A 22035-nucleotide genomic window follows, 5' to 3' on the forward strand; every position below is an offset into this window, starting at 1 on the left:
ATGAGCTGGTTGGATTGCATCACTGACTCAATGGAAATGAGTGTGAGCAAGCTCCAGGAGTTGGTGATGGACAGGGAAGCCTGGCGTGCTGTAGTCCCTGGGGCTGCAAAGAGTCAGACATGACTGAGTGACTGAACTTAACTGAACTGGGTGTTAACCATTCCTCTTCAGCAGCTTGTATTTCAAATATGAATTTGAGAGTACTGCAGATTGTGTGAGGAAGAAGTAAGCTCAGAGACTGAGCTATGCAGCTTAATTTTTTCAGGTTCACCTGTATGATGCTGTATACAGTACATTAATGAACAGCCTCCAAAGCTTAACAAAATGGTGGCCATTTGCCTTTCAAATGATTGAAACTTCTAGAAAGCAAAAAAGAAACCAATGAAAGGCAATTTTTAAAATTATATCAAGATTTTCAAGAAAAAATACAAGCAGTTTAACATTAATTTGCTTACTGCATCATAGGATATATATCTACTATCTTGCTTTATTTCCTCTGACCTAGTCACACTAAGGTGTATATGCTTAAAAGGTCTCTAAGAGTTTCTTATAAAAATGACCTGAGATACTTCCCCAAGTGATAGAAGGTGATATAAACCACTCTAGAGAATATTCCACTCATATAATCTCAAAGCAACATTAATATTCGGGAAAAAAAAGCATTCTGATTCTTCATTACTCTGCCCTTTTCCATGATTAATCTAGAGCACGTATCATGCCCTGCAGTTACAGATGTTTCTTATGGGTCTGAATCATGAGTTATCTGCAAACCATCAGCCACTGTGGAGGCAGTGCGTGTAGGTGCCGCTGCAGATTCAAGACACTCAGTAAGCAGAACTGAACATCAAGCATGTGGGAGGTTGAAAAATAGAAAAGGGGAAAAAGATTATAGTTATAGTAGATTTCCACCCCTTTAATAGCTCAGTTAGAAGAGTGAAATGTACAGGTTTGACCTAGCGTTTACTGAAACATTCTTCTAGTGGCCAAAGGGTGTGCCTGCACTTGGGGTATTTTTCGAGGGAAAGTAACTATGTCCTACCATCTCTGAAAACTATACTTAGTGGCTTTGATTCATGGAAATTTGTTCTGCTTGTTTTGTGGAGACAGACATATCCTGGCAGTTCCCCACTTACTTCTACTGCAATGTTTGCAGCAAGAAGAAAATATGTTCTTCCCTTATAGTCTTCTTTAAGCACAACCTGGCAGAAAGATGATTCCCATTAGGTGCAAGCAAAAGAGGGGAAGCTGATTTTTAAACATAAGATTCAAACCAAATGTCATTATAGCACATTAAAGAACAACTCAAATACTTTCACTGTGCTTGTTTTGTTTTAGAAACACTGCTGGAAACACATGAGCAGTAGTTTAAAAAAAAACACCATGTTAAAAAAGAACCTTTGCTGTTATGCTGGAATTTACTAAAAGATAAAGGGAGTACAGCATTTACCCATTTTAGCAATAATCTCAGAAAACTACAAATGGTCACCCTGACACTAGAGGTGCTTATGAGCACACCAGGAAAGTAATACAGACAATTCTGCACCTATAGCAACGGCTACGGGAGAGTGAGTGAGTGGGAGCAGAAGTAACAGGGCCTCAACACTGAAAGTCCTTGCTCCAGAGGATGAGAGGGTTCCCTCCATGGCAGGAGGCTGTGATCAGGGATTTGCCAAAAGATGCTGGTGAGCCTACAGGTAGCCAAATGTCTTACTGAGGTGCATGGATTTATGAATCCATTAAAGTATTAGTACAGGTACTATCACAGATGATAAGCCCTGAAACAATTAAACAGAGTAAGTATATCAAAATTAGAAGTGCGGTATTTTAAAAGGAAGAAACCAACAAACAAAAAACTTCCTACATTGGAGAATAAACACCAAACAGAAAGCCCATGTCCTTTCTACATGACACTAGAATGATGATATTTTATGAGTAAACAGACAATCTGTTCATACCTAAAAGAGCATGAAAAATGTCTCAGATAAGTTTTTAACAACTTTTAAGTTTTCCTGCTTAAATAAGTAGGCATTCAGTTCTGGGGAAAAAAAAAAAAAAACCTCATCTTCAGCATATTTTATCCCCTAGTGACACCAGATGAATGAGAATCTGCTACACTATTAAAGCTTTATGAAAATTTAATTCATTATCAATACTATGATTTAATGATACATGGTTAAATGCTAAATATTAAATTAGCAATATAAAATGAGTCAAAGTGATAGCTTGGACATAGGAATTTTAAACCACTTCAAGTTTTATTTAAGATCATCACAGGTCAAAATGATCTGAGAATTACCTACCTTTCAAAAAATTTACATTCACAATTAAGAATGTGAGGGAATACAAAATGAAAAATTATGATAGTATTTCATATAAATATTTTGACCAAAATGAAAAGGTGCCATTAGAGTCATCCCAATTAAAAATAATAATGCATTGATAAAATCACCAAGAACAAAAGTAGCCTGAAACCAATGCTGTGAATATTTTTAAATTTGTATTAAAAACTTTTGTCATCATACCTGCATTTATTTTAAGCTTGACCCAATTTCTTTATTCACTAAGCCATAATCACTTTCAAGGTGAGCTACATTTCTGTCTACCTCCTCCAGCAGTTACAACTGCTGTGGTAGAGTTTTTTTGTTGTTGTTGCTTTTAACAGTAATAGCTAAAGGAAATTTGCAATATGCCACTGACATCGAAAAAGATGTACTATGTATAAATATCTCATGTGGATTTTTAAAAACTAAACCTAAGTCACATTAGAATCCCATAACTAGCCCTTATATATGATATCAGTGCAGTTACCTATAATACTCAAATAATTTTCCAACCAAATACCAAGTAACAATTTTAAATCAGAGGACCTGTTGTATTAAAATATTCCACAGACACCTTAGCACTATTAGCTGTGGGAAGGTATGGTTTCAGTGATGAGGGTTTTAACGGTTTTAATCCCACACACATGAGAAATTGATTCCACAGGCTAATCCACATATGGCTTAATACCTTAAACTTCAATCAACTGCTGGAAATGTATTTTCTATTTGCCTATACACAGTATTTGGAAAGTTGAGCTTGGCAGAGCAAATAGAGAGAGCTTCAATACAAAATGGAGTACATTGAGGAAAGTAGAATTTGAGTCAGATTTCCCAGTAGATTATCAGAGATTTACCTGGTATTTTCTAACTGACCCTTTCCCTTCTTCCCTTCTGAACCTCCTCCACCTACCAACTACAACACACCCAGGTTCTATTTAAAAAGCAACCAGTAACCCAGCAGAGTAAAATAGGGTAGCACTAAGAAAAAAGTTCATGCTACTTTCCAGCCCACTCACTTATTTTAATGATTCATCAGGGAAACCCCGGTTGTTAAAATATACCTGAAATCTCATTAAATAGCAAAATAAAAAATAAAGAGCACAAAAAGATTTCTGCTTTGAAACATGTCATCAATGATTCCCCTAAGAGAACCTATTAAGGGAAATATGCAGTAAAAATATATTTTTGCTATTGAATAAAAGTTTCCTCAAAGTATTATAGAACATTCTATTATCACATTGGGGGTGGGGGAGGGAAGAGACAAGGATAAACGGATCCTATGAAAAAGTTATTTGTTTAAATTTCATAAAAGTCATTCATAGCAAATATATCCTAACTTCTAAAGCCTCAATGTAATCTCTGAAGACTGATAAATAATCAGACTTCAAATGCAGTGCAAAAAACTTGCAATCCTAAAATTATAGGCACTGATAATATTATACATAAATAAAGAAAAGTCTGACTAACAGTAAGGCATGAAATCCGATCTTGAGCGTTAGTTTGAACTGAAAATAATGTACAACAGAAACTGATCATTATTTCATTATTTCATCATGGGGCATACGGCCTAACATTTATAATAACTTGTACACGACTGTGTATTTAAATAACAACCTTTTTTTTCTAAGCCTTAAATTCATACTGAAAAAGATGTGGCAGAAAATTCTATTCCCCCACAAGGCTACGGATATTCTAATTCCATCAACTCTGACTTTTGTTTCTTGTTGTGGTAACTAAGTGAGGATTTATGCACCCGAAGCAAAATTTGGTAAGATTTATATGTTACACCATTTGTGAAACAATCTAAAGCTATTTTCAAGCATGCTGTTCCAAATATATGATTTGCAATGATCTTTTAACACATGCTCTTTTAAAATTATAATCTTATATGCATATATGGCTATTTAATTTTCCATGACAAATATTTTCATTCTTTCTAGATTTGGGATTTAACTTTCTGCTCAAAAATATCCATTACTTATGCCATGACCTGGATTAACACAAAATCTTGGTTATAACTATCAGTATCAAATGCAAATTCAACAAGTACCTACCCGTAGCAACATTATGATTTATTATCCACTTATTTTCACACATATATAATTTCCACTAACAACTAGATGTGTGTATATATATATGTATGTATGTATATGAATATATATTACAAGTTCATTACCTTATATTTTTTAAAGTTATATTCAACACTATATAGCAAAATTATAACTTTGAAAATTTTTGTGAGTATACTGGTTTAATTCTACTTACAAAATACTAACCTTCTTGCAATTTTTCATTGCTATCAATTTCATGAATAACTTTAAACTATAAAACCAGCAATGAATTAGTTCTACTGAATACTAAGATTTTTTCAATTTGCTGACATTTTAAAATGTGGCAGCAAATTTATGAATCAATAGAATATTTTATACCAGAAAATTATCTCATCACTCATTTGAACTATTGCATTACCCTTTTAACTGGGTCTCCATGCCACCACGCAATCTGGTTCCCAACACACCATTGTCCATAATCCAGCCACAAATAATCATCCAAAATGCAAATCTGGTCATGAAGTGACAAGTTCACATACCTTCCATATCTCCATCGCCTAAGGACAAAACCCAAGGCACTAGACATGGTAGTTACGACCTTCCTTTTCAGGCCTATTCCTTTCTTTTCACTACAGCCTTGCTTCCCCTTCTCCCACTTCAGTCCTCTTCTGCTTCCCAATGTCATCGGAGCAATATCAAGCACTCACACTCATGTAGCTATTTTATATTTCTGTGACAATACATCTTTATCTTTTTTCTATCAGTCTTTTCTTCAAATTCACCTAATGAAATTTTCTTATACTTTCTGTACATCAATCACCAACTCTATGAAGTCTTTCCCTGAACATCTCATAAACATGACTTGTTTTCTACTCTGTACGGTATCATCAGACTTTTTCACTCTATTCCTGCATTTGGCTTCCTATGGGGCTGTAAAAAATTTGGAAGATAAGGGAACATGTCATTGTTTTCTCAAAGGGCTATCCCAGGATCTGCTACGTAGTGAATGTCACTAAGCTTTTTGTAAAGCTGAACTGAAGATTAGGAGGAAATGGGAAGTTGATTCTGCCTTTAAAGAAGTAACACTGCTTTCACCTTAACACCAGTCCTGAGCAAATCAGTGTCAGGAAGCAGCACCATACCTGTTACTAATGATTTCCATTATTCCTGAAGCCTAGACTAAATCAAATAGCTAGTACATCTGAACACATTTTATATTTATTCTTTTTTCTTACTGTTCACAGAAATCAGAATTTACTGAAATGAATAAATTATTTTCATGTAGATATGTGTTTATCCTAACCTACTAATACAACAGAAGTAACTGTGATTAAAGAAGAGGGAGAAATACCAGAAGCAACTGAATTCTAGGCCAAAGCAAGTTTCAAGGCCTAAGAGAATATCTGTGAGATCCATGAATTTTGAAAATCACCTACAGTTTTTTATTCTGTTTGATCTCTTGTCATCCTAGTTTAATACTAGACATGGAAGGAGGATGAGAAACCAATTCCCTCATCATCAATCTGGAGATCCCATTCCACATTTAGTAATTAGGCTTTTATTTAATGGGGAAGAAAAAGGGCATTTTAAAATACTTTCTGCCAACAATTATGCATTTTATAAAAGTTTGACAAGATGAATAATGCATTTGCTTTCTCAAGATGGCAATTCTCCAAGCCTTCCACCTTCCTGAAACAGGCTGCAAATCAGCTCAGTGGGAGAAAATGGGGCTACATGACCCATTCAGATATGGATACCTATGTGCAGAAGCCACGGTGAATTGCAAAATCATAGGTGGAAGGAAGGCTGGTGCCACTGTTCCACCACTTCTCTTTTACAGAAGAAGAACTAGAGACTATTGGAATCAAAGAATAAGTGACAGAAAAAACAAATATCACATACATGTGGAATCCAGGAAAATGGTACAGATAAACTCGTTCAGAAGGCAGAAACAGAGACACAGATGCAGAGAGCAAACATATGAACACTAAGGGCGCAAGCGGGAGTAGGAAGGCTTAGAATACTGGGATTGACACATACACACCACTGTCTATAAAATAGATGACTAATGAGAACCTACTGTAGAGCACAAGGACCTCTACTCAGTGCTCTGTGGTGACCTAAATGGGAAGGAAATCCAAAAAAGAGGGGATACATGTATATATAGAGCTGATTCACTTTGCTCTACAGCACACAATAACATAACATTATAAAGCAACTATAGTCCAATAAAAAATAATAATAAAATAGAATTTAAAAATTAAAAATTTTAATGTTTAATTACAAAAAAAAAATTTTAATGTGATAGAGCAAGGGTTTAAACTCAGAGCTTCTAACCCCATATTCACATATTTTCCCATGGTGCTTCACTCCAGGCATATGATATGACCTAAGTAAAAGATGCCTCCATTTCCTAATCTTGGTAGTTTTTGCATTAAATAACAATATATTATTATTATGTAAATAATATACTGCAGTATAAATGTGTATGTTCATGGGATGTAAATGTCACTATACGATGATAAATGCATTTACTGTATACTATGGTTAATATCGGGGCTCTCTCAGGGGCTCAGTAAAGAATCTGCCTGCCAATTGCAGGAGACACAGGTTCGATCCTTAGGTCACAAAGATCTTCTGGAGGAGGAAATGGCAACTCACTCCAGTATTCTTGCCTGGGAAAATACCATGAGGAGCCTGGTAGGCTATAGTCATGGGGCTGCAAGAGTCAGACACGACTTAGTGACTAAACAACAACAAACATATTTAATGATAACTCCCATTAGTCTATAAATCTAGGACATTGGTGATATAAGTCCCACAGAACTGAACATCAAATAGTTAGGGTCACAGATCTCATTCTTCCTGTGATTTCTTCCTGAGCCCAGCATAATCAGCCCTCTCCCTTCGCCTCACAACCTTTATCCATCACCCACCAGCTCTAGACTGGCAACTTTCTGATAGGATAACAAGATGGATGAAGGACAATATCCAAATTCATGTAACAAGAATGGAGTGTGAAGTGGGAGGGGAGAGGTCAGGCATAGGGCTATGTAAGAAATTATTTCATAGTTTGCTACAGTCACCATTAAACAAAGTCCAAGTGCCCTCGATAAAACAATCTGTAGTACTTCTCAGTGCTTATTCCCTGTAGACCATATTTACGTGAGTGATTATGGACCCATTTCCTCCCCTGGATATTAAACTCCATGAGGGTACTGAACAGGTCTACTTGCTTACCACTAGAGGCTCAGCAAATAGCAAACAGAAGTTGTTCAACAAATGTGGTTGAGTCAATAAACAATAGAACCCTGTAGAAGTGGCACTGATAATTTCTTCCTAATTCATTCAAGGTCACAAATACTCACCCTTTACTACCACTAATTACTATTTACTCTCACAAACATAACTTAATGCACACATTCTATCATCATCTAAATATAAGAGGTAGCATTTTAGCATATTCAAAATGATACACATTCTAAGGAAAACAGTTCTGCCAATAGTCCTGGTGAGGTGTTTAGAAGCCATGTTTCATATCATGGGCAACTCTACCTTCTCTGACCTGACTGGACTCTATAAGAATATTTAACCCAAGGACAGTCAAGCCCTGAAAGATTCAGGTTAACCTGAAAGATTAATCTTTCAATCCTGAAAGATTGAACCTGAAAGATTCAACTGGTTAACCATTAGACTGACATTTTTTATTATATAGAGTCATTATCTTGCTACCCTACATTGACTTCAATGCAAATTTTAACTCAGACCTGGTCTGTGCAAGGTAATTATAAATATACACACCATAGAAATTTAAAATAAAATGACTAGTTCTTGACTACACCAGTGCTAGTGTGTCTCACTCTAACATTTTCCAAGAATTTACTCTGTATTAACTAAAACAAAAATTGTTGAGACATTCCCTCTCCTAGTAGGAGGCACATATCACATTTGCAGTTAATTCTGAAACTGAAATAGCAAGGTTACTCTAATACAAATACATTCTCAATGTCCTACTTGAAGTACTACAACCCAAGCAAACATGGGTGGCATTCCCCTGATGAGTTGAAATAAATGTCACCAAGCATAATGTTCTGGATTTACTCACTTCCACTGAAAAATAAAAAGGACATAATCTCACAATCCAATCTGTTTATCAGTGAGGGAAATCAACTTAACAGAAATACAAAATCCAGGGGCAAAAGAATAACAGGCAAACAGTTCAGAGACAAAAGAGAAATTTCCATAGAGGATACCTTTAATATTTTAATATTCACTTTGTATCAATGAAAGTACCCTGCATGCTTTTTTTTAATGGTATTAGGAAATATGAGGGAAAGGCAAGATTAGAATCTGTCCTTTAAAATCCAAATCAACAAAATCATAAAGATGTATCAATTAAAACATTTAGTAACACTTCTCTCATCTCCAAAGTTCCACATGAATACAGAAATTTATTAGAAACAGCATTAGTTAAAAGTGCATTTTCTTCTATTTGTTTATTGCAGCAGGTTGTTTTCTAGTTGTCATATATTTCTTAAGCAGCTTCTGATTTGCCAACAGTCTAAGACATTTATTGGTGACTTATGAAGTCATCTCTAGATAGAGTTTAGAGATTGCTACTGATAAATTTTTAAAAGTCCAGAAACCCAGTTTAGACCAGGGCTGAGTAAATCTGGGGCTAATAGATGTGGTAATGAGAGCTGTATCACTATTTTTAAATATTACAAGGGGCATATCATTAGCTACTCACTATTATAAGAAAAAGAGTCAGTCTGATAATAATAGACTGGGATTTTAATATCATGAAGGTATTTAGGAATGAGTCTGTTGAGTAAAGTAAAGGCATTATGCAGACAAGGATGGATAATTTCTAGAAGGTCTGCTATTCTCCATAGTTTTGCACAGGCTGGCCCATATCATCTGACACAAAAGTTTCCACTAAAGAAGATAAGAAGCAATGGCTAAAAGTTCCCTGATTGGAGCAAGCACTATGACTTTTATCTATCTACTGGCCTTGTTTGTCACTATTATCTCTTTATCAAATGGTTTTTCAAGGAGACATTCCAATGATACAAATATTTTGTCTAATGAGGCAGACCTTACAGTACACAGTATTCTTTGCAAACTACTCAAAGCCATATTCTGCAACCTCACCAATTCTTAAGTAATTTAATGGTTTGTAAATAGTGCATTCAAATAGAGTAAGGTAGCCTGAGAGTTAATTAATTCTCCCTTGCATCCCTATCCAGCATACATGCCTACCTTATGTGGGATTGTAAGTCTCTCTACTAGATTAATTAGCATTCAAAGTCAACAAACAGCCTGAATCACTGTAGAGAGAGACTATAACTTAACCTCCTAAAACTAGGTATATATTATTATATATTTCATATAACAGTTCTTCAATTGATCTTAGTAGAACTGAATGACATAAAGAATACCTTGTTTCTGCTTATTATCCCTCTTGTTCAATGTTCCTTTTCCTGCTTTGTTTCGAAACTTTACTTGCAAGAACTAAATTTAAAATATCAGATAAATTCCTTCAAATTGTTTAGAGTAAACGTCTGTGGGGCACAATGTGTTACCTCTCTCGGGAGGACCTGTATATGACAAAGGAGCAACAGGTGATGATGAAATTTCAGCCATCTGCAAAGTACAGTTAACCCATGAACAACGAGAGGAAGAGGGAATTAATCCATGTATAATTCATAACAGGTTCCTCTCAATGTGTAAATTCAACCAACCACAGACCCAGAGGACTGTAGTATTTACTACTGAAAAATATCTCAGTATATGTAGACCAACGCAGGTCAAATTTGAGTTGTTCAAGGGTCAACTGTAGATCAGGATAGTTTGTGAATTAAAAGGGCACTTCTCAAGTACTGAAGGCTGGTGCCTACTCTACTAATGCATAATGCTAAATTTGCTTGGAAGAATTAAAATGTCCTTTCACATTAGAACATAATACAAAAGACTTTAAAACCATGCATATCTTTTAATTCAAAACTTCTTATAAGAATTAACTCTGCAACTTGTCAAGAATCTTTTAATTAAAGTCTTTGCCCAAAATTGAAAGCAATCAAAATATCAAAAAAAAAAAAGAGGGGGGATCTCTGATGATCAAATGATTAATGATCAAAAATCATAACAAAAACTGTTTACTGCCAATTCTTGGCAGTCCAGTGGTTAAGACCCCACACTTCCATCGCAGGTGCGCAGGTTCGATCCCTGGTCAGGGAATTAAGATTACGCTCTGTGGTGTGATTAAAACAAAACAAACAAACAAAAAAAACGCTTATTGGCATGGGAAAATGTCTCAACTATTTTATGACTGCATGAAATGAATATACAAAAATATATGATGAAATGATGTAGATGAGCATGAAGATGCATATGTGAATACATGTAGGCATAAATAATCATTTATGGTAGAATTATGAGTGATTTTGTTTTCTTCTTTGTGCTTCATTTTATTCTTCAAGTTATCCTCATTGAATCTGTTTCAACTTGCAACTAAAAGAAACTATAAATTTTTCTTAACTTGAGAGAAGGAGGCCAAATTGTTTGAAATGACATACTTCTTACCAATTTCTGAAGACTTACTCCCCTCCAGGAGATTGCAAGTGGTCTTCAAATTATTTTAACTACTTTTTCTATAAAGAAACTTATTAAAAACTATCATCAAGGGTTAAACTAATGGATTTAGGGTTAGTCACAAACATTATAATTTGATTTTGGAAATACTGCTTGTCTAATGCTTGAAATACAATAATTAATTTAAAATGGACTTGAATTATTAAATATTGTAAACAGATCAAGATCTTTATGTACTATATACAGGAAAACTAGAGGTATATTTTGATAGTGTGTGAGGAACTAAAATACTATTTTGGTACTTCTGGTTTTGAATAGGAATATGGGTAGCTATAGCATGAACTCAAAGTTTTAAATCAAGTTCAAGCAAAATGTCAAAATTAATTTGAGCCTTAAATAATTAGGTATGGGTCTTGCAATGAGAGGAAATATTCAATTAAGGTGAATAAAACTGAAAAGAACTTCTAGTTTCACACAATTTCCAAAGTGTCTGTACTAAGAAAGCAGAAAAAATGTACTGCATAATCATCCATATGTGTTACACATGTTTAAAAAAAGAAAAAGACTGATTGGCTATCCAACTAGAAGAGACACTATCTTAAAAGACTGTCCCCTCTCATAACCACTCAGATATTTCCTATATTTAGATACGGGCAATAGGAGAATGGATACTCAATAAATATTAATTTGATTGAAAACTTGATACAGTTGAATTTTATGACATGTGAATTACATCTCAATAAAACTGTTATTTTAAACATAAATAAATAAATAAACATTAATTCAATGGCCTGTCTCTTGAGAAATCTGTATGCAGATCAGGAAGCAACAGTTAGAACTGGACATGGGACGACAGACTGGTTCCAAATAGGGAAAGGAATACGTCAAGGCTGTACATTGTCACCCTGCTTATTTAACTTATATGAAGAGTACATCATGAGAAATCCTGGACTGGATGAAGCACAAGTTGGAATCAAGACTGCCGGGAGAAATATCAATAACCTCATACATGCAGATGACACCATCCTTATGGCAGAAAGTGAAGAATAATTAAGGAGCCTCTTGATGAAAGTGAAAGAGGACAGTGAAAAAGCTGGCTTAAAACTCAACATTCAGAAAACTAAGATCATGGCATCTGGTACCATCACTTCTTGGCAAATAGATGGGGAAACCGTGGAAACAGTGACAGACTTTATTTTCTTGGGCTCCAAAATCACTGCAGATGGTGACTGCAGCCATGAAATTAAAAGACGCTTACTCCTTGGAAGAAAAGTTATGACCAACCTAGACAGTATATTAAAAACAGAGACATTACCTTGCCAACAAAGGTCCATCGACCCAAGGCTATGATTTTTCCAGTAGTCATGTATGGATGTGAGAGTTGGACTCTAAAGAAAGCTGAGCGCCGAAGAACTGATGCTTTTGAAGTGTGGTGTTCGAGAAGACTCTTGAGTGTCCCTTGGACTGCAAGGAGATCCAGCCAGTCCATCCTAAGGTAATCAGTCCTGAATACTTATTGGAAGGACTGATGGTAAAGCTGAAACTCCAATACTTTGGCCAACTCATGTGAAGAACTGACTCACTGGAAAAGACCCTGATGCTGGGAAAGATCGAAGGCGGGAGGAGAAGGGGATGACAGAGGAAGAGATAGTTGGATGGCATCACCGACTCAATGGACATGAGTTTGAGTAAACTGTGAGAGTTGGTGATGGACAGGGAGGCCTGGCGTGCTGCAGTCCATGGGATCACAAAGAGTTGGATATGACTGAGCAACTGAACTGAACTCAATGGCAACTTCAGTTCAGATCAGTTCAGTCGCTCAGTCGTGTCTGACTCTTTGTGACCCCATGAATCGCAGCACGCCAGGCTTCCCTGTCCATCACCAACTCCCATAGTTCACTTAGACTGTCCATCAATTCAGTGATGCCATCCAGCCATCTCATCCTCTGTCGTCCCCTTCTCCTCCTGTCCCCAATCCCTCCCAGCATCAGAGTCTTTTCCAATGAGACAACTCTTCGCATGAGGTGGCCAAAATACTGTAGTTTCAGCTTCAGCATCATTCCCTCCAAAGAAATCCCAGGGCTGATCTCCTTCAGAATGGACTGGTTGGATCTCCTTGCAGTCCAAGGGACTCTCAAGAGTCTTCTCCAACACCACAGTTCAAAAGCATCAATTCTTCAGCGCTCAGCCTTCTTCACAGTCCAACTCTCACATCCCTACATGACTACTGGAAAAACCACAGCCTTGACTAGACGGACCTTTGTTGGCAAAGTAATGTCTCTGCTTTTAAATATACTATCTAGGTTGGTCGTAACTTTTCTTCCAAGGAATAAGTGTGTTTCAATTTCATGGCTACAGTCACCATCTGCAGTGAACTTAGACTTAGTAAATAAATATTTTTAAATAAAGCTTCCAAGTTCTAGTACTTTTTACAATTGAAATGCCATGTTTCATTTTCAAGTAAGAAGAAATAACTGTATTATTCCTGGGATTGTTTTCTAATATAACCATTTCATAGTATTTAACTTTTGAAATCATCTATACTGAAACACTTTAGGCCTCCCTTGTAGCTCAGCTGATAAAGAATCTGCCTACAATTCAGGAGTCCTGGGTTTGATCCCTGGTTTGGAAAGATCCCCTGAAGAGGGTATGGCAACCTACTCCAGTGTTCTTGCCTGGAGAATTCTCATGGACAGAGGAGACTAGTAGGCTCCAGTCCCTGGGGTCACAAAAAGTTGGACATGAATAAGCAAAGCACAAGACCATACTGAAAAACTTAACCTCCAAATCTAGAAAGAAAACAATCTACCACTAAAAGAATATAAGTAATTAAAAATTAGTCTCCAGAAAAGATAAAAACACTAATCAAAATATGAAACATCTAAATGAAAAATTGGAGGCAAGTTTATCATTCCATCTATTTTTAGAGAGGCACTAAGGAAATACTTAGTGTCTTTTCCTTCAGATACTAAGGAAATACTTATCAATATATAATTTTCCATATTTTAAAATGAGCATGAACTTTATATGAAAAATAAATCTTAATCCCAGGAAAGTGCCATGTGGCATTATTTAACTTTATTACCACTTTGTTGACTCTCTGTCCCAGAGCAGATCACCTCCAACATTAATACTCTGACCTTATAGAAAAGTGACAGATAAAGTTTATGGTGAGAAAAAATGAGTTTTTATGGGTTTCCAAAAGGGAATTCTTAGGACACTGAAAGCCATATAATAATATTGATTTGATACCCAACTTTTTTACTGCCAAATTACAAACTTCAGGTTTCTGGAAAAATGCCCAAGTGAACTTACAGTAAAATACAGTAAAAGAGAAGCCTGAGCTCACGATAAAAAGTCAAAATCGCTTTGCAAACTTTAAATATACATATGCAATTTTTTTTTTTAATCAGATCTTTTTAAAGTTTTTAGTATCCCAAGGTTGGCCTTTCACTTTGGGATTGAGTGATTTTCTTCCAGACAGTTATCCAAAGTCAAACACAAGCTCACACCTTTCTGACCAAATAATTTCCATGATTATTTCTAGTTTCCTTCTCTTTTAAAGGCAAATGTACAAGGTACAGACACAAGGATTATTTTCTTGTAAATCTATCCTCAAAAATCAATTAGAATATTCAAAATATTCCATTTTCACAAATGAAAATAAGTTACTTGCTGAAATGACAGTCTTCCATTTCATTGCCTTAAAAATTAAGCTGGCATGGATAATAAAAGTGTTTTCTAACTGGATATGCTTGGCATTCAAATATTTTTAAAACAAATACTAATCCATAATTAGATTTCACAGGCACAACCTATAGAAAATAGAATCTGCTTTTATTTTTCTGAGAGCAATGTTAATGATTTGATATCATAAAATTTGTAACAAAATCACTGCTTGCACAAACCAATAAACAAACCTTCAGATGAATGTTTATTTTCCTTTACAGTCTAGTTTTGTTTGTTTGTTTTTTTACCATTCATTCAGCAAATATCCATTGTGCCTACCACATGCCCATTGCTGTTCTGAGTATCTGGGGATAAACTGGGCAACAAAACAAATGTTCCTGTTATTGTAAGAAGCTTCTTTTTAATTGGAATAAAAAGACAATCATGAAGTAACTGTAAATCAGATGGTAGCAAGTACTATAAAGAAAAATTACACAAGGTAATAGAGAATAAGGTGCTGAGGACAGGGGCTGGGGAAGGGTAGGACTTTATATGGAGCTGTCAGAGGACATTTCACTGACAGTGAGACGACATCTAAACAGAAACCAGAAGAAGAGAGGGAAGGGGCTCTGAAGATGTGGATGGGAAGCCTTCCAAGCAGCAGGCAGAGTTAGAGCCTGAGGTGGAATATACTCACCATGTGAAGACAGCAGGAAGGTCTGTGTGACAACAATAAGCATTTACTGAATGATAACATTCTAAAAATTATGCTAAGTGTTTGGTGATATTAAAATGACCCAAATATTAATTACAATACAGACTGAAAAATGTTATAAACCATTTGAACTGGGTCTCAAAGAGGGACCAATACCAAGTACTACTTCAAGAAGATGAACCAAGGGGTCAGAAAGTATAGTGGGTCAAGATCCCAGGAACAAAGAAGAGCTGAAGAAATGTGTAGATACTCTTGGTTCATTCAGCAACTGTTCAACTCTTTTCTCTTTTTGCTTTCTTCAAGAATTCAGACTGAAATACTTAGTTTCCCAGATACAAGGAAGACTGTTTCACAGTCTTCCAAAGTGACATAAGTGGAAAGAAGGCTCAAAATTGGAAAGTAGCCACATTGGGAGCCAGGACAATGCTGAACAACTCTGAACAAATCAACAAGCTGTAAGTCTTTTAGCTGACTCATCCCAGGCCTCTGGTATTAGGCCCTCCCCTCCCAGTTCCTTCTGCCCTTAGCCTTGTTCATCATCTTCAAACTCAACTACATTTAACCTGTCTTCTTTCTTCTTCCTCTGAAACTTACGGGTATTTTAGTGTCCATCGTCTACTCAAAAACCAATGACTGTTTCTACCTGAGAAAGAAAATACTTAACAAGAAACAAGTGCGTGCATGCATGCACACTCAGTCGCTAAGTCATATCCTACTCTCTGTAACTTCACGGACTGTAGCCCGCCAGGCTCCTCTGTCCATAGAATTTTCCAGGCAAAAATCCTGGAGTGAGTTGCCATTTCCTACTCTAGAGGATCTTCCCGACCTAGGGATCCAAGCCGCGTCTCCTGTGTCTCCTACATTGCCAGGCGGATTCTTTACCACTGAGTTCCTTTCTAGCCTCAGTTCCTATCACTGTCACAGACACTGTTACTTCAAACGCAACAGACTCCCTTGCCATTGTTCAAACATTCCATATACATTCCCATCATCATGCACAACTAGTGCTGTTTCTTCTTTGGGGAATCCTTTCACCTTCAGTACCTGTCAAATTCCTACATAAATATAGCTCAAGACTCCATTGAAACCCCATCTCATCCAGGAAGGTTTAAGTTAATTGCTTACCCATATTCTTGCTGGGAAAATCCCATGGACAGAAGACCCTGGAAGGCTACAAAAAAATCCATAGGGTCACCAAGTGACGGACACAACTGAGTACCTGAGCAAATTCATCCCATCAGAAGTAATTACTCCTTCCTTTGTAGTAACACCAACTTCACTTGCACCCTAATAACAGCAGTTACAACAATCTTACTCACACTATAGTGTGTCTGTGTGTGTCTTCCCAGCCAGATTTTGTTTCTGTGACAACAGAGTTTGTGTACAATCCATGTTTATATCTATGCAAATCCCAGCAAAGTACTTTGCACACAAGACATTTCAATAAATGTGTTTCAAATTCTCATCAAAAGACTATGAGAAGCCTTCACAAAAGGTGAAGGGGAAAAAAGAGGTATTCCTGAATTGAAAATTACAGCAGCATCATAAAGTGAGTTGTCCAATTATTCAAATAAGCTCTAAATCATCGTAAATATCATCGAATGAGAACATAAAGACAACAAAAAATAAACCATAAGTGGTTACTGGGCAGCATAGAATTAAAGAAGAATGGGGAAATGAAAAGTGTAAAGCGACCTATATTAGGAAGCATTACCAAGGAATACTCAAACAATTCATTTAACAAGTACTTACTAAGTGCCTACTTTAACCCAGAAACTCTATTAATTGCTGAGAATATGAAGGCGAAAATATTGAGAAAGGGCTGAACTTTTACAAAGAGTATTTATTTTAATTGGAGGCTAATTACTTTACAATATTGTGGTGGTTTTTGCCATACATTCACGTGAATCAGCCATGGGTGTACAAGGAGTATTTTTAAGTTCAAAGTGTTGGCCTATAAATTATTACTTCCTGCAGTATGACCAAACAGCATCTGAAGGACCTAAAGACTATGGATACCCAAATTTCAAATCCAAATCTAGAAAATGATCTTGCCTAAATTGTGATTATGTAGGCATTCTCTCCCAGGACTGCTTCTGAATGTTAAACGGGCTTCCTTTCTTTTCAGTGACTATAAACTGCTCAGATAGAAAATTTGAGTTCCAGATACTTGAATCCATTCCCTACCCTAAGATAAGTTCTATCCATGCACAGGCTGTTTTAATAATTAAGGTAACAACAACCCTGCCATCATGAATAAAGAGGGAGGAATTTATTAAAACAGTGCTATCTAGGGGATGTTGTGTGGGAGATGAGTGGATAGTTGTTTGCTTTGTCCTCTGAGGTCAAAGTAAAAGAAACAGAGTGAAAGTACAACAAAATGGATTTGGGTTAGACAGAGGAAGAATTCTGAGGCACTGATTCATGCTACCAAGATATACTCTGAGCTATTTCTTCTGCAGATCTTGGGGGAAAAAAAGAGGTAGCCTGCTTTCTTCTAAGATAGTTTAGAGCAAAGCAAGCAGATATAAAGATGACTTCATAGGGTTTCTTTTGGGCATGTTTTACTATTGTATGTAACCATTTGCATGTGTACTGGAAAAATATGACACTATCACTCTTAAGAATTAAAGAATATACCCAAAATGCCATCTAGTATAAAATCTGATTTAGTGGGCTCTTAGCCACAAGGCCTCCAAGGATCTAATAACTCCTTTCTATAAACCAACATCAATAATGTAAATTATCAAATGACTTATTTGCCTTTTTAATAAACTCAAATTGCTTATTTCTTCAAAAACTGAACATATTCTTGTTTAAACAATGATCCATGCATGGAGTTAAAAAGAAATTATATCTTTTTATTTACCCATGGAATAACTCGATCTAATGAAAGTACTGGTACTAAGTTATTCTGAGGATTTTTCATAAGCCTTGTAACTGAATATCTTCTATTCAAAACAACTATGACATCTTTACATTGATGTCCCCTTAGCCATAAGGAACAACTGTATAAAATTTAGTCCACAACCCCTCACAAATTAAAAGCATGACTGTACCCTTTACATGTATAAATGATATATACCAATATTAACAAATGTAATATATTTCTTAAAATTCATTCATTCAACAAGTGTTTAATTGAGGGTCTATCTAGGTACTATGCTACAGGTAGGGACACCAAGATGACCTAATTAGAGTTCCTGCTCTCAGTCACAGAAACATAACATCACAATATCAAAACGCACTGTACTGAATGTCAAAAGGAAACAAACCTTAAGTTGCTTTCTACACCAAGTACTCAGAAAATTCAAAAGTCCAAGCAACTAACTATACAAAAGAAATAAGGAAGTATGTCAGTTAACTTTAGGATGGGTCATCCGACACTCATTCCAGTTCTCCTCCTTGCCTTCCTCCAAAATAAGGGCTCAAAAGCTAAAATATCTTTTTAAAATTCTTGCCCACAGTAGTAGGCATCTGAATTAAATCTGCCCGTTTCAGTCCATTTTAGTTCACTGATTCCTAAGATGTAGATGTTCACTCTTGCCATCTCCTACTTGACCATCTCCAATTTACCTTGATTCATGGACCTAACATTGCAGGTTCCCATGCAATATTGTTCTTTAAACAACTGGACTTTACTTTCACCACCAGACACATCTACAACTGTGCGTCATTTCTGCTTTGGCCCAGTCACTGCATTCTTTCTGGAGCTATTAGTAACTGCCCTCAACTCTTCCCCAGTAGCATACTGGACACCTCCCGACCTGGAGGGGTGGGGTTGGGGGGTGGGGTTCATCTTCTGGTATCATATCTTTTTGCCTGTTCATATTGTCCATGGTGTTCTCACGTAAGAACACTGGAGTGGGTTGCCATTTCCTCATCCAGTGGACCTCGTTTTGTCAGAACTCTTCACTAAGACCCGTCCATCTTGGGTAGCCTTGCATGGCATGGTTCATAGCTTCCCTGAGTTACACAAGCCCCTTCGCCACAAGGCTGCGATCCATGAAGGGGTTAAACAAAGAACTTCACTGTATTTCTATAAAGGCACCTAGTGGCCTCCTGAACTCCATGGCATGGTAGGAATTTATGTGATCCTCTCCTTTTAATTTTTTTTCAATTTATTTGTTTTTAATTAAAGATAGGTTGATTTTCCAGGTGGCTCAGTGGTAAAGAATCTGACTCCCAATGCAGGAGAAGCAGGAAACACTGGTTCGATCCTTGGGTTGGGAAGATCCCCTGGAAGAAGAAATGGCACCCACTGCAATATTCTTGCCTGGATAATCCCATGGACAGAGGAGCCTGACAGGCTATAGTCCGTGAGGTCGCAGAGAGTCAGACATGACTCAGCAACTGAACACACAGGCAATTAAAAGATAACTGCTTTACAATTTGTGTTCGTTTCTGCCATATAACAACGTGAATCAGCCGTAAGTATATCCCCTCCTTCTTAGGCCTCCCTCCCAACCACCCCTACACCCCACCCCTCTAGGTCTTCACAGAGCACCAGGCCGAGCTCCCTATGCTATGCAACAACTTCCCACTAGCTAGCTGTTCTACACATGGTAATGTATATACGTCAATGCTACTCTCTCAATTCGTCCCATCCTCTCCTTCCTCCACTGTAGCCGCAAGTCCATTCGGTTCATCTGTGCCTCCTAAAATACTTTGTATCTCATCTAGAGATGGTTAAGCTGCAGGAGTTGGTGATGGACAGGGAAGCCTGGCGTGCTGCAGTCCATGGGGTCGCAAAGAGTAGGACACAACTGAGCAACTGGATCGAACTAAGAGGTAGTTATGTGACACACGTTTTATCCCTGAGATGCAGGCAGAAGTCCCCATGAACAAGCATCTGTTTCTGAAGAAAAAGAGAAAGCTGTTCATGAAAACTTGGTTTCTGGGCTCCCTTTACTTTTCTTCCTGCTTCAAAGTAAACACAATTTCTGTAGGTACAAATGTCATCTGTGGAATAAGAAGCAAGCGTTTTGCACCAAGGATGATAGAACAGGATGCTGTTACCTGGACCCTTGATGGCATCAGTTACCTGTGAACTAACTGCCTCCAGACTTCTTATAACAGGAGTCAAATAAAATCCTTACTCATTTAAGTCACAGTCAGTAAGATTTTCTGCTACTTGGAGCCAGAGGCATTTTTACCATTAAAAGGAAGCCACAACACAGAGATGTTTAAGTTGGGACTATCTACGACTCCTTCTTGCTTGAGCCAGAGGCTGTGATCTAGTCCTTTCTAGCTAGAAGAAATAAAAACAATTTTGAATTTGCATGTGTACAGTTTTACTACAATCTTCTATAACCTAGATTAAATAAATATGTTCTAACTCTTCCATGGATATTCATTTGTTGCAAAGTCATTACAGGATTTTTTATTTCTTTTCCTAACGAAAACTTTCAATCCCCCAAACCTATAAAATAACATTTCCTACAGTATGATATAGATCACTCATATATGTAACATACACAGATAAACAGCTGAAAAAGGGGGCAAGAAATGAGAATGGAGAGAGAAAACAAGAGGAACCTAGCTTATTTGAAAATATAAACTATGTTTTTCAATTTTGTGAGCATCTTTAAAAAGTATCTTCATAATGAATTAAGACCCCAAGATTAACAGAATTTTTAAAATAGGAAAGATTCCCCCAACTTGAAAGCACTGTATCTATTTTTTGAAAATTTTTAACTTGAAAAATATAGAGACTTTTCCTGGCAGTCCAGTGGTTAACATTTCATGCTTCCAATGTAGGGAGCACAGGTTCAATCCCTGAGCAGGGAACTAAGATTCCATATACTGTGTGGCCAAGCCAAAAACAGAAAAGCATGTTATCAACAAGTATTGTTCATCCAACTGATTGATCACTAGAATTATTATACCACTGCACTATCCCATCTATCTCTGCTGCTGCTGCTAAGTCACTTCAGTCGTGTCCAACTCCGTGTGACCCCATAGACGACAGCCCACCAGGCTCCCCCGTCCCTGGGATTCTGCGGGCAAGAACACTGGAGTGGGTTGCCATTTCCTTCTCCAATGCATGAAAGTGAAAAGTGAAAGCGAAGTCGCTCAGTCGTATCCGACTCTTAGCGACCCCATCTATCTCTAGTAGCTGCCCTATAGTAATTTCTCCCTATGTAAGTTTCAACTGGACATACTGTAAGTGTGTACTGTTTTGGGGATAGTTTCAATTGTACACTGCTAAAAGATTCATTAATTTCAACCACCATCAACCCCATAGGCCACATATACTTTTTTCTGCCTTTTGTGTTCAATATATTTCACTGTGGCCATTCAGAGGAAAAGTATACATTCCAATAACACTTGAGTTCCCCTCAGTTACCCTTTCAGTGGCTCAGGGTAATGACAGAGTAAAGAACCGTGTTCTTCGCAGGCTCTCTTTTTTTTTTTTCCTCTCTCATTTGGGAGAATTTCAGCTTCAAATCTCTTGTGCCAAGAAGCAATGGGTAATGTCTAATGCTCTTCTCTAACAGTAGCTTACTCTGACGGGAACGGGAGGAGAGTCAGGAGAAATCACTCACACTCCCAGCTTTGAAAAAGTCTTAGCATATGGAATAACCAATCTCTTACCCTATTTTCCTAAAATAGAATCATGGAATCATAATAGATAAAGGGGCCAGAGGAAAAGGAAACAGAATTAGAAATTTTACAACTATCT

General features: G+C 36.8%; 1 protein-coding gene across 6 annotated transcripts in view; it reads right to left on the minus strand.

Annotated features, from left to right (window-relative positions):
* The window catches only part of GTDC1 (glycosyltransferase like domain containing 1), a 445574-nt gene that overhangs the window by 332806 nt on the left and 90733 nt on the right, over positions 1 to 22035 (minus strand). Inside the window, exon 1 of one of the 6 annotated variants that reach the window (XM_005676178.3) lies at positions 1134 to 1202. The exons of 4 other annotated variants lie outside the window; for them this stretch is intronic. The gene's annotated coding sequence lies outside the window, so the exon portion shown is untranslated. Of the gene's footprint in view, positions 1 to 1133; positions 1203 to 22035 lie in introns of those variants that run through there. One more of the 6 variants, XM_013969881.2, reaches the window with a different exon arrangement.

Source organism: Capra hircus, chromosome 2 (assembly GCF_001704415.2).
Source record: "Capra hircus breed San Clemente chromosome 2, ASM170441v1, whole genome shotgun sequence".
In the NCBI taxonomy this organism is placed as follows: domain Eukaryota; kingdom Metazoa; phylum Chordata; class Mammalia; order Artiodactyla; family Bovidae; genus Capra; species Capra hircus.